At 42.3% G+C, this 13787-nt stretch overlaps 1 long non-coding RNA gene across 1 annotated transcript; it reads right to left on the bottom strand.

Moving 5' to 3' along the window:
- Window positions 1–252: 252 nt before the first annotated feature.
- LOC103253173 lies at window positions 253–2689 on the bottom strand. Its single transcript, XR_503841.2, has 2 exons — window positions 2515–2689; window positions 253–1700 (listed from the first exon to the last, which is right to left on the bottom strand). It is a non-coding gene; the product is annotated as an uncharacterized LOC103253173 (long non-coding RNA).
- Between the last annotated feature and the right edge of the window lie 11098 nt (window positions 2690–13787).

Raw genomic sequence — 13787 nt, 5'->3', positions numbered from 1 at the left:
GAACCCAGTACTGGGTCGTAAAATCAATTTGGTAGGCCATTGCAAGCATTTTAAAAAGAAACTATACAAGGGATTGAAGATGAATGGAAATAAATGTACACTGGGTCACAGATAGTAAGGCAATATATATTGGTTCCAGTTATAAGCAAATGTATGTTTGTATAAACCAAGATGTCAAATACATTTTTATAAATTCTAGTCCAAAAAAATCTGAAAAAAAGTAGTCTACAAGAGCCAGTAAAAGTCTCTGCCTTTAGTATAAAATACTGTATTTATTATATTTCTTCAGTAATAGGAAAAGTTTACAAATTTTTTGGCATACACACACACGATAAATTACATCTAAAGATATGTATTACATGAAATATCTATAAAACACATTCCTGAAGTTAAAAATTTTCATGTGTTTACTAATTTCATTCAAACTTTCCTATACTTGAAGTTAAATGCAGAAGATATAAAAACAAAGTGTCTAGGAAACAATCCATTTCTATGCTTTGGTCTTTATCATCATCAAAGCCCAAAAGTGCTTTACAAGTGGAAAAATACTGACATATGTACTGTCCTTTGGCTTAGTCAGTTCAGACTGTTATAACAGAATACCACACAGACTATGTGGCTTATAAAAGAAACTTATTTCTCATGGTTCTGGAGCCTGGGAAGTTCAAGATTAAGGAATTCGAAGACTCAATGTTTGAGGAAGGGCCTCTTCCAGTTTGGAAGACAGCCCTCCATCCTCACCCACCTCCTCATGATGGGGAGAGAGCAAGAGATCTCTCTCTTGTCTCTGTTACTACAAAGGCACTGATCCCACCATTGGGGCTGCACCCCCACAACCTCATCTAAACTTAATTACTTTCCAAAGGCCCAACTTCCAGATAATATTACAAACTGGGGAATAGAGTCTCAACATATAAATTCGGGGATGACACGGTAAGTCCACAGTATCCCTTTTGTGAAGAGTTTCATCCACTTCAACTTGTTATACTCATTTGCTAAATATTTATTATAATAGTACATCTGAAGATAATTCTGGGGAAATTTCTTCTTCAGCACATATGAAATGGATATTGTGATGAAGCACACACAAAAACGTAAATCTTCATGTTACCCAAACAGATGTCTTCTTCAACTGGATAGTGTATTAAATAATCAAGGAAGTGTTTCCCAAGTGTTCTGACGTAATGTTTCTGATGCTTTATATATGCATTTCCAATCAAAGATAGTTCAAAAAACTAAAAATAAGTAAACAGGCTGAGTGAAACAAGCCAGACCACCTACCCACCACCCACCAAAATTACAATCTGCATGATTCCATTTACAAAACATTGTAGAAAATCAACACTGATCACTTTGCAGATCAGTTGTTGCCTGGAACAGGGCATGGTGAGGGGAAGGCAGTCACCAAGTAAAGACCCGAGGATTTGATGTCCTGAAAATATCATCATAATCCTATTTAAGAGTACCTGGTTAATATAAAGGACCTCAGTGGGTATCATTAGAATTTTTAAAAAGCGCATATAGGTAAGTAGTACTTTTTAAAATTCTAAGTGACGCCTGTAACCAACACATGGGATATTTTGGCTCTTAAAACACGTCATCATAGAAGTGATAAAACCATCATTACCTGGGAAGAATCCGTGTTACAATATCAAATCGCCAGGAAGATCTTTTAACCAACTGCATATGTCAACCCCCACCTAAGAGATACATGGGGATCACTATTATTTATCTCGGCAGAAAAATATATGTATATTTGCCGCAAGTGCATGTTTAGGTCAAGTTCTTTTTTCAATGTGGAAAATTCACTGCTTTCAGACAGAAAAGACATCTCTTAGATGTATGTCCAGGACTGCTTCAAAGCATGTAGCTGCTAATAGAAGGAAATTCCACCTGCTAAACCTGTTTTCCAATGATGAGACCAAAAGAGTTTCTCCAGTTTTAGACTATTCTGTGAGCCACTGACAAAGATTCTTTGCTTGGCCAAACTTTCCTCAGGTTTCTGCATCTTTTGCTAGGCCCATCTGTGCGCTCTCTCATACAACCCAGTTTTACAAAGAACCCTGTTATGTTAGTTTAGCAAGAACGCCCCCATTCCTAGGTGTCTGATCACCTTGAATACCTGAACAGGTTTCATCCCCTCCCGTCCCCCAAGTGACATCTGATCACTCCTGGCTGTTTTCAGCAAGAAACCTATTGGGTGAGTTTAGCCAAAATCTTCCTTACCCCAATGTTTCCTCTTAGTAATTTTCCGTCCACATTGATCCCACATTGACCTCCACATTGATTTTTAGCTCTGAGTTCCCACTTGTCCTTGCCGTATTTGGTGTTGAGCCCAATGCCTCTCCCCCACTGCAAGATGCCGCTGGAGGTCCCTGTACCTGTCATGATGGTTCTGAAGACGGTTTACCTTACCGTGCTTTAAAAAGTATCACTGAATATATAAATATATATTTTTTAACAGCACACCGGTGCTATTCTACAACATGTTTTGGTTCAGATTTATGAACTCACTTGAGCAGCCATGATATCCCACCGTGGATAGAAGCGCTGGGGGTCTCCTGAGGACTGCAGCCCTTCAAATCTGGAGAAGAAGCTTCAGCAGCCACCAGAAGCCAGGTCCTCTGAACACCTCCCGATATGAGCCAGGTTCTCCTTCACACACTGATCGAGCTCAGCCACCCGATGAAGAACTGCACAGGAGAGAGAGAATCCAGCAATCACTTTGCTTTATTGGAGTGACGGTGTGCCTGGCTCCATGCTGGGCACTGGGTCAATGACCAATGACACTGATACAACGGGGGTAGCAGCGAAAACAACGGAAGGTACAGTGGGTTTCTCACCAGGGCCTTTTCTTCTCCTTTCCTCATCTATCCCTTAACAACAAATCTGAAAACGGATAAGAAGTGGCCCGAATTCATGCAGGCACTCCTGGTCCCGCAACAACCCCGGGGCGCTGGGCTTGCATCCGTATTACCACAATCCTGGTTCCAGCCATCGGGTGGGCGGGCATTCGTGTCCCCGTTTTAGAGGAGGGAGCTGGGCTCAGACAGAGCCGCCACCTGTGTCACCCCCCCGCGCCGGCCTTTCCATGGACAGTAGCCCCAAGACCCCCTGGAGCAGGACACCACACTCCCTGGGGCCGGGCGGGTCCCACCGCTCTCTCCCTCACGGGACAGTCGGGGCAACTTGTCCCAAAGCGCGAACGAGGCGACTTGGATCCGGGATCGCTTCATGTCCCCGCGCCCCAGGGCGGTCCGGCCCCACCACCGCGCACCGCACCCGCAGCTCCATCCAAACACCTGAAGACGCGACCTGGCTCCTCTGGCCGGGCCATGTTGGCGTCCGTGAAAAGTCGTCACAGGCGCCAGGATGACGTCAGCTCCCTACGGGAGCCGCGACGCTCAGGCGGGTCCTCCGCACAACACGGGGTCATTTTGCCTTTTGCAGAAAGTCATTCGCTTTTACCCCTCAGACCGGCACCTGAGAAGGCGTGCTGTTTAGAGAAAGCAGAAGGAACGCAGTCTCGTGTCGGGAAACACAGCCTACTGAGCCTGCCCGCCTCAAGAATTGCAAGGGTCGTGCACCTCTCGCGGCGGTTCCTCCGAGGGCCTCCCAGGGAGTTGCCATGTGACCCAGCAGTGCCACTCCTGGGTCCACGCCCAAGGAAAATGGAAACGTATATCTTCGTAAAAACACGAAGCATAACCGTATGTCGCACTTTCTTCCAAGTAGCCAACAACGGGAGACAGCCCAAGTGCCCGTCAAAAGTTGAATGGATGAAAAACATGTTATGTCCACACAAAAGAACATTTTCCGCCGTGAGAAGGAATACAGTTCTGACACATGCTGCATCCTGGGTGCGCCTTGAATAAGTTATGCTAGGTGAAAGAAAGCAGACACAACAGACGAAATATTGTATGAGTCCACAGATAATGAATATCTAGGAATATGCAAGTGTCTAGAGACAGAGGAGACGCATCTGTGACTCCCCGGGGCTGGGCTAGGAGCAGGGATTAGCGACACTGAAGCACTATGAAACCTTTTCTGGTGGTAGAAATGTCTAAAACTCGATTCTGGTGAAGGTGGCACAACTTTACACACCTACTGAACATCGTCAGAGTGTATGCTTAAAATGTATTCATTTTATTGTCTGCAAATACATTGCAAGGAAGCTGTTTAAAAGTACGGCTTAGGCTTGGCTTGGCCGCCTTCTGTACCACTGCAATTACCAAACTTTTTCATACAAAGACCTTGGTGCATGTGTTTGAGTGTATATACAACTGTAGTTGTGCCCAGCCCTGCTGGCTGTGTGTCCTGTGTAGTTCCAAGCAACGGCAGTCCCCTCACTCATGCTACCTCAGGTTGCACTTAGTGCAAAATTCAGTTTACGTCTGATCACTTCCGCGTCTTCCAGCTGTGGCAGTAGCTTGAGCGTGTGTCCAGAACCCAGCCCAGGGCCTTCCCTCAGTGACAGGATGTCAGCATGAGTCCTTTCTTCGCGCCTCTGCGACCTTTCTCAGGTGACTCCACTTGAGGAGGCTAAATGGCTCTGCCTCTTGGGATGTCAGTATGGCAGTACTTAAGAAGGACTACATAAGTTCCTTCCTGCACTAGGTACCAACACTTTCTCTTTTAGAAGTTTTTCTTCAGGACATGGTGAAAGATGTTAAGGGTCTGATAACAAGGACCTCTGTCCTGACAGTTCCCATCCTCCACGCATGGGTCTGAATTTAGGAAGGGAGACCAAATTGGATGCAAAGTTGTGAAGGGGCAGGAGCAAGCAGAGGGAAGTGCAGTTGTCAACACATCCCCACACCCATGTTCTCTTATCAGAGTTCTAGAATTCTCCTAAGACAGTTTCTTAAGGGGACACAGTGCACTCGCCAGTGCAAATAGCCATGTAATCCCTGCCCTGAACTGTGCCTGTCAGCAGTGCCCAAACTCTGAAAGGATGCCATCTAGTGTCTATCAGATTAGCAGTGACTCTCATTACTTCTAAAGTGTGAAGGTAGAGGCCCTTATAGACTGTGATATAAGGGACATGAATTAGTAATGGTATTTGTAATTCATTACGTTAATATAAGATTTTATAGTTTCCACGGTCTTGAAAGGACATTTCAGGAACCATTTATAAAGAAATGCCTACAAATATACTTGCATATATACTCTATGGGCAGGGTGTTAAGTATATTATTGTTTGTAACAGGAAAAGATGGTAAAGCCACTAAGTTTTCATCATTAGGGTACTAATAAAATAGGTTTGCGGGCACCTAAATGATGAAACACCCTGTTGATGAAAAAAATACTATTTTTAAAAAATGTAGAATGTTAGCCGGGCTCGGTGGCTCAGCCTATAATCCTGTGCCTTTGGGAGGCTGAGGTGAGTGGATTGCCTGAGCCCGCGGGTTCGAGACCCGCCTGGGCAGGCAAGACCTCATCTCTACAACAAATCAAAAAATTAGCCGGGCGTGGTAGCACACACCTGTAATTCCGGCTACTCGGAAGGCTGAGGCGGAAGGATCGCCGGAGCCCAGCAAGTCGAGGCTGCGGTGGCCGGGAGCGGCCACTGCACTCCAGTCTGGGCGACAGAGTGAGACTGCAACTCAAAAAAAAAAAAAATGTAGAATGTTGTTATGAAAATGCATTTGTATGTAGGGACGGTCATAATGAGGGCAAAGGCACGTCACAAGGATCATTAAGTGGCCAGGATCCATGCTTAGATATAGATCTGTAGCTATTTATCTAGTCTTCAAAAAGAAATAAAAATAGAAATAATAATTTTGTGCCTCTGACATAGAACGTTTTCTTAAGCATAGTAAGAGGCTGCACTTTCTGTCATGCTGGAGACCGTATTCCCGGACCCTGGTAATGCGTCAGTTTCCACCCTGACTTCCAAAAAGCTCTGTAGGGTCGGCTTGGGCCACAACCCCTCCCTCCCTTCTTCCTGCTCAGCGATATTTGAGCGCTATTCGAGGATTCTGTCACAAGGGAGCACAAATGTGCCACCATCATCAAACCACTACAATAAAGTGTATGCAGTTAGCACAAAAAATGCGATACCTCCCTTAAAACCCAGGTTCTGAATCTCTGTACAGAATGATTCTAATTCTGTTTAGGGAAAACAAACAAAAAAGCTGATGGGTATAAAAAGAGACATAAAATCGTATACTTTGGGGCATCCATAGGATGAAACTCCGGTACTCTAACATGCCTTGTCTGCTGCTGTAAAGCAGGATTAAGGCAGCACAGGACAGGTGGGTGGTGACTGAGAGAGGATGAGGGTGCTGGAGCAGGGTCTAAGCTGTGTCCATGGTGTCCTGGAGAGGGGATGACTGACAGGGGGTGGGAGAAGGTCTGGGAAGCCTGGACAGAGGTGGGGTAAGGGGGGGGTGAACACCCTGCTCTCTGAGAAGGACCTCTCTGCAGTGTAGGCCTCAACCTACACTGAGGAGGGAAGAGAGTATTCAATGACTACGGCATGAACTTGGGGTGCACAGCAAAAGGAACTGCCTTGATATACACATGACTCCCCCGCCCCGAAAACTGGTATCATAATAAAGAAAGAGTTTCATAAAATTTTACTCTCTGCATACTCTAGTCAAAAACAAAAAACAAAACTGTGCACTGTGGCTCAAGCCTGTAATCCCAGCACTTTGGGAGGCCAAGGCAAGAGGATTGCCTGAGCTCAGGGATTCGAGACCAGCCTGCTCTACTTGGCGAGATCTTGTCTCTACAATGAATCAAAAAATTAGCCAGGCGTGGTAGCGCATGCCTTAGTTCCAGCTACTTGTAAGGCTGGAGTGGAAAGATCGCCTGAGCCCAGCATGTAGAGGCTGCGGTGGCTGTTGGTGTTCCACTGCACTCCAACCTGGGTGACAGAGTGAGACTCCAACTCTAAAAAAAAAAAAAAAAAAAAGTAGATAGCTCTAATGCCTCCCAGTGGCCAGAGCCACAATAGCAACTTTGAGAGCAGACCAGGGGGCCCAGCAGGGGAGAGCAAAGGATTCAGGTTGGGGACTGCTTAATGGGATCAGACAAGGTACTCCGGAGCTTTTCACTTGCCCAAAGCAATTTATTTGTATTCATAATTATTCAGGAATATAAGGAAAGCACATAATCTGTGATATCTAATCCTGAGATCATAAACCAATCCTGGTCTGAACTGAAGGCAAAACTGCAACAGTGAGCTGTCTTTGAGGTAGTAGAGCTAGTAAAGCTAGAAACACACACACACACACACACACACACACACACCCCCAGTCAATCCAATGATTTTTATCTACTTCATTTCCCCATGAAATTGAATACAGTGAATACCTTTCCGAAGCAAGAAATAAATGGAATATATGAGCACATTATCTTTGTCAATCTGATCACAAGTAACATCTATTTTCCTTTTTCTACCAAATACTTTTTTAACGTGACACAAAATTTAAAGCACTATACAACAGCACATTTACAAATTGGAATTAACTGGCGCCTCTCACGGGCCAGACTCCTATGCCCCGGTCTAAGGGGTCTGCTGTCCATGGAATGGTGCACGTTCTCCAGACATGTCCCGGTGGGTGCAGTGCACATGTTCACCTACACGTACAGTCTTCTCCAAAAGTGCAATCAATCACAGTCCTCAGCTTCTTTTACACCTGTCTTTTCCACTTTATAAAAAATGTCCAGGTGTTTTTGCAGACAGGGTCTTGATACATGCCCAGACTGGTCTCAAATTCCTGGTCTCCAGTCATCCTTAGCTTCCCAAAGAGCTGGGATTACAGGCATGTACCACCGTGCTCAGCACATTTTCAGTATTTTAAAATATTTGCATCTTATTCGTCCTTCTGGTTTGGGTATGTTTGACAAGTTTATCATTCATGTATATTTTCATGTGAATTTTCTGTTGACATTGTCAGCATCGTTGCTAGTGTGCTTCACAAATCAAGGATACCAACTCTATACATGATGTACAATTTGCAAATATTTCTGAACAGTTTTCAGACAATTCTCAGAGTTCTTTATTACGATAGAAATTTATTTTCAAAATATTGAATACCCCTTTTGGAACCTTTTTTAAAAAAAGTCAGTCTCACTCTGTTGCCCAGACTGAAGTGCAGTGGTACAATCACGGCTCACCGCCACCTCGATCTTCTGGGTTCAGGCGATCCTTCCACTTCAGCCTCCCGAGTACCTAAGACTACAGGCTCACGTCTGGCTATTTTTTAAAAAACTTTTTTTTGAAATGAGGTCTCACTATGTTTCCCAGGCTGGAACTCCTGGCCTCAAGCAATCCTCATGCCTCAGCCTCCCGAAGTTCTGGGATTACAGGTATGAACCACTGCCTCCCTTTTTGTAACTTCTAATGGCATGCCCCAGGGATAGTAGATCATTCAGGGCCCAGAAGGCATGAAAACATAATGGAGAATAACACTTTGGTCAATTCAAAGGTAGCCACTGATAGGAATTTCACCAATGTCATCTTCATTTCCCAGAGGGGCTGTGGAGTGGCATCTGTGGGGTCACAATGGCAGGGGAGTGTGATGTGACCATTTCAGTTTTTAAAATAAAAAATTAGCAAGTGTTTCTGACTATTTAGGATGCTCTGAGCACTGGCTGAAAAACCACATGGTACATAAGGAATGTTACCCATTTTGTCTCTTTTAATATATGTTACTGGCATTAATATCATCATAGCCGTGAAAAAATATAGACTAATGTTGAATCACAATCAATGACACTGTGTGTGTGTTTGTGTGAGTGTGTGTGTGACCTTCGTGGGCCATCATAACAAATTGTCATGATCTATTTAGCATCAGGCACTTACCACCTCATGATTTAGTAATACAAAACAAATGCTGGAAATATGAAACCAAGGTGTAAGTAGGGTCAAGCTCCCTCTGAAAGCTCTAGGGAAGAGTTCTTCCTTCCCTATCGCAGATCCTGATGGTCCTGGCGTTACTTGATTTGTGGTAATGCAACTTCAGTCTCTGCCTCTACCTTCACATGGATCTTTCCTGGGTTTGCCAAATCTCCCTCTGCTTTCTGCTATAAGGGCACTAATCACTGAATCCGGGACTTCCCTAAACCCAGGATAATTGTATCTTGCAATCCTAAGTTAATTATATCTGCATACATCCTATGCCCCAATAAGGCTTTTGAAGGTTAGGATTAGGATATATTTTGGGGAATACACAATGCAACCCACTACAGTGAATCAAGCAAGTAACAAAGCTACATGTAAGATGACTTATATTTTGTATATAAATATATGTGTATGCACACACGCATGCATATGTGTGTGTGTGTGTGTGTGTGTGTGTGTGTGTGAGTGTGTGTGTATAAATATCTGCATGAGAAAATTTCTGAAAAATATAATGCAGGTGCAGTCATTATAAATATTTGGGGGATTGTTATTCTCTTTTGTTTTCTTTGTCATCTATCTCTACCTCTAATAAGAAGTTATTACTTTCGCAATTACACAAGAAGTTCAAATGTCGGGAACATAAGCATTCTCTGCCCCAAGCACGGGAAAGTCATTCCCTATAATGGGAACATCCCGGAGACACAGGAAGAGAGACAAGATGCTGGGGAGCCCCTTTCCATGTTATTACGGGACTTATTTCTGCCAATGAAAAGCCAATGACTCAGATTGTTATCAACATTTAACATTTCTGCCCAGTAACCTGTGAAAAAACATGGAGCCTAAATTTGTGTATTGTGCTACGCCTGCTGAACAGTAAGGTTGGTCTACACATATGCGAGGCAGTGGCACACACTGGTTAGATGTAGCGGCCCGGGAGCCACACAGCCTGTGTTCAAACCTTAAGCCTTGCCACTTGCTGGTCCTGCCCTCACTGTGCCTCAGTTCCCTAATGTTTAAAGTCCCAGAACAGGCTGGGTGCGGTGGCTCAGCCTGTAACCCGAGCACTTTGGGAGGCCGAGGTGAGAGGATTGTCTGAGCCCAGGGGTTCAAGACCAGCCTGGACAACTTGGCGAGACCTCATCTCTACAATAAATCACAAAAACTAGCCTGGTGTTGTGGCGTGTGTCTATACTTCCAGCTACTTGGAAGGCTGAGGTGGATGGATCACCTAAGCCCACCAGGTCGAGGCAGTGGTGGCCGTCAGCGTGCCACTACACTCCAGCCTGGGTGACAAGAGTGAAACTCCAACTCAAAGTAAATAAATAAATACGTAAAGTCAGGGAACAATAGCTCCTCCTCACAGGTTGTTGGGAGGGGTAAAGGAGGAAGTACAGGTTGAGCACTTACAAAAGTGGCAGGCAGTTAAATAGTCAAGGCTAAATATTGACCTTTTTATTATTATCATCATACCCAAATTGACCATTAGCGTTGGTCTGTTCATTTGTGTTATTATATCGCTTTATATTGAAAGCACGAATCTTATGTGTGTCCAAATCAAAAGCTGTTTGCAAGGCTGTAAGTAGAATATCAACTCAGTGCTCATCTTAAATATACATTGTTGAAATCAAATAAAATAGGCAAATCTGTAAATTTACAATATCTCATTTGGGAAACATGAATTGCAATTTGGGGTATACACACAGATGGGGTGGTCTTTGGTATGTCTGAAAAACAAACAGAAGGTTGAGAATTTTATGAGAAAGAGAAATGTTACATATTCTTTTGAAAGAAAGTTCCTTGGCACTAGAAATGTTTGGGGGAGCTGGCGAGCTCTAATTGGTGAGTGACCGAGGTAGGTAAAACTAGTCTTAGAGATGGCTGATCATTTCAGCAGCTGTTAGGCAAAACTGGTCTTAGGGTTACAACTGGCCGTCTGAGCAGCTAGGCTAGTGTCAAGTTTAATTATTAGGGCTTCGTGTGTTTTTGTCCCTTGGTTCCTCATCTCTGATTTATTTGAGTATGACAAGAATAATCCAATCTGTATGATTAACTTTCACATTTCCCCCTTTGGAACAAGGTCTTTTTCTGAAAGCATCACTGATCAACCATCTTGAAGTTAGGCTTAATTGTCTCTTGGTTCTGGAATGGACCTGTCCTGGTTGTCTCTGTCCCAGGTCCAGGGACAGATATTGAAGTCTATCAATGACCCAGGTCAGAGACCTGAACCCATGCAGGGTCAAGGTCAAGGAGCCTCTCTCTCTCTCTTTCTCTCTGTATTTCTGTCTCTCTCTCATGACAAATTCATACACACACACATGTGAAATGCATAAAACATCTTCACTTACATACATATATTATTTTGGAAAATAGAGATCAAAATTTTTAAGCACTTGCTTTTCTTGTTCAGCATGATGGATGGACCAGAATATAAATGTGCATTTCTTCACTTATTTTAGTTTGACATGTTTTTGAAAGTTTAATGTGTATGTATAGTGATTTATGTCTAAACTGTTTAGTGATGCATTTGCCCATGAATCCATTCATTACTAAGAGTTCTTTTCATATTAAGGATATTAATATGGTAAATAAGAAATTATAAAAGAAGTAACCTCTAGAAAAAAACAATAACCATTCAAAATACCAAATAAAAGGAGAGAGCAAATAAAAAAGATGACCCAGTGAAAGATTTAGAAAAGTTATATATGTAATTCATACCAATAATAAACAATAGAAGAGAACTAAACCCCAATGACCACATATATTGACCATATAAGAAATGCAAATGATTGTAACTTACCAATTAAAAGATTTACAGACTTCCTATTGATGTAAAATCTAAAATTATTTGCGTTTAACACACATACCTAAAACAAAGGCATTCAATGATGTTAATAAATTGAAAAATAAGCAAACATATACCAGGCATTGCGGCTATGTGGTACATGGCCTAAAGAAATGAAAAATACATGTCCATTCAGAAAATATACACAAGAATGTCATAGCACTCTTATTCATAATAATTCAAAAGTTGAAAAATACACAAATCTCCACTCAGATCAATATATTGTGTAATGGCGAGAACGACAATCTGCAACCACGGACAACAAAATGTAAATCATACGCACATTATTTGATTGAAAAGAGCCAGACACAAAAGAGCACATGCTGTAGGAATCCAAGAAATTTTCTTCTAACCTCCCAGAAGAGTTTTGGAAAGCAGAAACAAATCAACACTTTACTTGCTTTTTTTGAGACCTTAGTGTCTTCTTAAATCACCTCCAGTTTAAGCACGTATCCTCTGAGCTTTTGAAAAGTGACTCAATACACATAGGAGAAAGGTTAACGTCATGTCTGAAGACAGAAAACTGGGTGCAAGACAGGAGACATACGTGGACCACAGTGCCTGCCTTCACCCATGAACTGTATGTAGGTGACCTTGAGGATGTCACTGCATCTCATCTGTCTCATCAATGGAGGTCAGAACAGCTCTGCCACCCAACCAACGAAGTGTAGAGCACAGGACAATACGATTCCATCAGGAAAAGTACTCAGTTCCTAAAAATGAATCGAATTCTCCTTGGAAGTCCAAGGAAGTATCTTAACGACCAAGTTTACCAATGGATAATGACTGTGATGATTATTACCTTTAAAAATAATCATTATTCTTTTATTCTTACAATTATTTTCTTTTTAGAAATAAATAGCATCTGGGACATGGCACAAAGGACACTGAAGTATAGTTTCCACCCAAACCAGGTGTTTCCCGTGACTGCTGTTGTACTCTAGTGTTCTCGCCTAGATGATCTATTTGAGGTATGAATAGTTACTCATCATTGTGGTTCTTCTTTCTGGAGAGGGTGGGTATCTGATGTCTCTAGACAGTCATCTTGCACCAGATTTCCCCCCATATTCCTAGGGTTGAATTTTAATTTGTCTAGTTAAATTTTAGCTAGAACTGGCTTAATTGTGTAAGAATAACAATATATTCGAATAACCTTGAACGAGTGACACGTCTTTTGTTTGCTGGTGTGGTTTGCTCGGTTAGCAAATGTGGACAGCGAAAATTTTGAGCAGTTTCTCTTTTTTGGAGCATTTTCCTTTTGGCTTCTGCATGGCATAAAAAGCATTTTTACGCTGGACGGAGATACCGTATATTATTTCTCTGAGCTCAAGATCTTGACCTGTTTGATCAGAGAGCCTAACTTTTATAAACATTTATCTAGTTCTTTATCTTTTAGGTTATACATTTTTCAATTAAGTGTTTTTTTCATTGTACACAATTGTTTTCTGACACACATTTATATTTCTAAAATGTGTTTGGGGTTCTTTACTAGGGAACTGTCACTTATTTGAAGAACCAATCATTTGAAAGCCATTTAACATTCCTTTTTTTGTTTTTTAAGTCTTGGCTAGAATGCCATATGCAAGACGTTTATTCTCAACACCAGTAGAAAAGTCAGTAGATTCCAAATAGTTAGAAAAAATAGAGATCACGAATTTAGAAGACTCTCTTTGTTAATGCTATAGTTGCATGCAGGTTTTTCAAATAACGACCATTTGAGCGCTGAATTTTCCTTGATGCTACTAGCCCATCAGTTTGAAAATGTACACAAAAACGAGCCATGATATGTACCCAGACGGGGTCCCAGAAAACCTGGCATACCTTAATGTTTGAGAATCTCATTCCATTTTTTATTAATCTCTGGAGAGAAATAAAATCCTATAAATCCTGTCAGCGGCTGTCTGTTTAGACCGGTGTTTTTAGATGGTAGCAACTCTAGTGGATTTTATTTAGCCAGCCTGTGCCTGTCATTTATAACATTTAATTTTGCTCTAGAAAGATTTTCAGAAACAAGCAAAGTATCCAAACAAAAAGAAACCAAAATAAGTGTTCACAAAATTTTTAACCTAGGCGCACAGACCAAATTAGGTG

Source organism: Carlito syrichta, unplaced genomic scaffold (genome assembly GCF_000164805.1).
Source record: "Carlito syrichta isolate Samal-C Ts95f unplaced genomic scaffold, Tarsius_syrichta-2.0.1 Scaffold205453, whole genome shotgun sequence".
Lineage (NCBI taxonomy): Eukaryota > Metazoa > Chordata > Mammalia > Primates > Tarsiidae > Carlito > Carlito syrichta.
Note: the sequence above shows the minus strand (reverse complement) of the source record. Positions and strands in the feature narration are given on the sequence as shown.